Source organism: Seriola aureovittata, chromosome 24 (genome assembly GCF_021018895.1).
Source record: "Seriola aureovittata isolate HTS-2021-v1 ecotype China chromosome 24, ASM2101889v1, whole genome shotgun sequence".
Classification (NCBI taxonomy): domain Eukaryota; kingdom Metazoa; phylum Chordata; class Actinopteri; order Carangiformes; family Carangidae; genus Seriola; species Seriola aureovittata.
Genome location: NC_079387.1, coordinates 11,886,042 through 11,888,541, shown reverse-complemented (window position 1 = coordinate 11,888,541; position 2,500 = coordinate 11,886,042). Strand labels below are relative to the sequence as shown.

General features: G+C 44.9%; 1 protein-coding gene across 1 annotated transcript in view; it reads right to left on the bottom strand.

Annotated features, from left to right (window-relative positions):
* Positions 1-2,500, bottom strand: part of LOC130165404 (BCL-6 corepressor-like) — a 34,171-nt gene that overhangs the window by 12,088 nt on the left and 19,583 nt on the right. The window lies entirely within an intron of this gene.

Below are 2,500 nucleotides of genomic sequence, written 5' to 3'. Positions count from 1 at the left end.
TCAGGGTGACCTCACAAACACTTTTAGCCATCACTCAAGACTTCACAGGGAGGTGATTCAAGTTTCATTTTAACAATGAATCGTGTCACACCACGGTATTGTTGCATATTTTTACATTTTAACATATTATTATTTATATATAATATTTATATTATAAACATTATCATTTGATATTTTTCCTAATTGATGCTTAATGAATTTAATTTTTCAGTATTTTCTAAATGAGGATAATGAAGAGCAGAATCTGCATCGCTGAGCTGCTGACGCCACGGCAACAGTCTCCACAGCTTAGCAGCCAGACAGCGTGTGCGTGTTAATGTGTGTGTGTGTGTGTCGGTGTGTCTGTGTGTGTGTGATGTGTGTGCGTCTGTCAAACGAAGCCGCTCGCCGCCACGCATCGGCAAACAGGATGCGAGCTTTGCCCCGGAGGTGTGTGTGTGTGTGTGTGTGTGTGTTTTCTAGCGCAGCACACTCAAACAAGGAGGAGGAGGGTCGAGCGAAAAAGAGAGAGCGCGTGAGAGACAGACAGTGTGTGTGTGTGTTTTGGTGTGTGCGTCCTCGCTGCCCTGAGGAAATCTCCGGTGCAGCAGCTGTCAAAACGGCACAAGCCACTGACACACACACACACACACACACACACACACACACACCACACACACACGGAGTACATGTGGAGAATATTATTCTTCCTCCATAACCTTCAATCACTCCATCCCTCCCTCCATCCCTCGTGCTCTCCTTCACTTTAATCTGCAGTGAATTGAATTACACACACACACACACACACACACACACACACACACACACACACGCACACACACACACACACACACAGTAAACACACACACACATGTCCCTGCTGAGTTTTCCCAGTGAGCTCCAATCAGGACGATAATTACAATGATTAACAGAGAGGGGGGAAAGAAACGAGGGGGGAAAGAAACGAGGGGGGAAAGAAACGAGGGAAGAAAAAAACGAAGGAAGAAAGAAACAGAGGAAAGAAACGAGGGAGGAAAGAAACGAGGGAAGAAAGAAACGAGGGGGGAAAGAAACGAGGGAAGAAAGAAACAGAGGAAAGAAACGAGGGAGGAAAGAAACGAGGGAAGAAAGAAACGAGGGGGGAAAGAAACGAGGGAAGAAAGAATTGAAGGAAGAAAGAAACGAGGGAAGAAAGAAACGAGGGAGGAAAGAAACGGGGGAAGAAAGAAACGAGGCAAGAAAGAAACGAGGGAAGAAAGAAACAAAGGAAGAAAGAAACGAGGGAGGAAAGAAACGAGGGAAGAAAGAAACGAGGCAAGAAAGAAACGAGGGAAGAAAGAAACAGAGGAAAGAAACGAGGCAAGAAAGAAACGAGGGAAGAAAGAAACAGAGGAAAGAAACGAGGCAAGAAAGAAACAGAGGAAAGAAACGAGGCAAGAAAGAAACGAGGGAAGAAAGAAACAGAGGAAAGAAACGAGGCAAGAAAGAAACGAGGTAAGAAAGAAACAAGGAATAAATCTGTCAATATTCTAATTTTTAAATTCTAGTTCTCCACAAGCCCCGCCTCTTTGCCCATATTTGGATTAGCTGGGAGTTAGAGGCGGAGTCTGGTGCTGCCCAGATGGTGACGGTGGAGCAGCTCACTGTGAGCTTCAGACACCTGTGTGTGACGTGGCGGAGGGGGCGGCCATCTTTGTTTACAGACTGAGTTTGGAGCTGGATTTCTAGCGTCAGAAAGAATCAAACAGCAGAGAGTGTTTAAATTGTTTAAAGGTGTTTTAATATTTCCACCTTCAGATGAGACGCAGCACGACGCCGTGACATCACGAGAAGACAATCCCTCCCTCCCCGACACTTCCCCTGAGAGGTCGTGTCTTCACACATCTCCACACCGAGAGGAAGAAAACGAGGAGCCCCCCCCACCCTCTCCCCCGGGCGTCAGTGTGGGAGTTTGACTCATGCTGAGTCACATTATTTGCATGTGTTTACACGTCTGCCTGGAACTAAACAGGAAAACAAGCGCCGTCATGCTCCAGTCTCCACATACAGGAGCATCTCTAAACCGTCTTTCTCCATGACGACGCCGAGCCTTTAAACTTCCACGATACCCCGACGACCTCCTCCTCTTCCTGTCAGACCTCCCGACAGAAACCCTCCTTCATAAAGAAATATACACTGTTGCCCATAAAGTTGGAATAATATTGTTTTCCTCCGCATCAGTAATCACTTTTGTCCAGGTGTAATGATCACATTATGTTTCCCAATTACCCAGGTGAAATGAATTCATGCATAACATTTGTTTGGCGCTAAAAAAATATAAAAAAAAATATTTTATTCCAACTTTATGAGCAAAAATGTATAAAAATCTTCTTTTATTTCATATTAACACACGGCACTATCACCTGACGCAGGTGTATGATGCAGGTGATTGTTGAGTATTGAACAGGTAAAGACAGAGAGACTCATGTTGGAGCTCGGGTTATTTTTGTAACCACTAAAATCTAATTCAGAGGAAACCAAG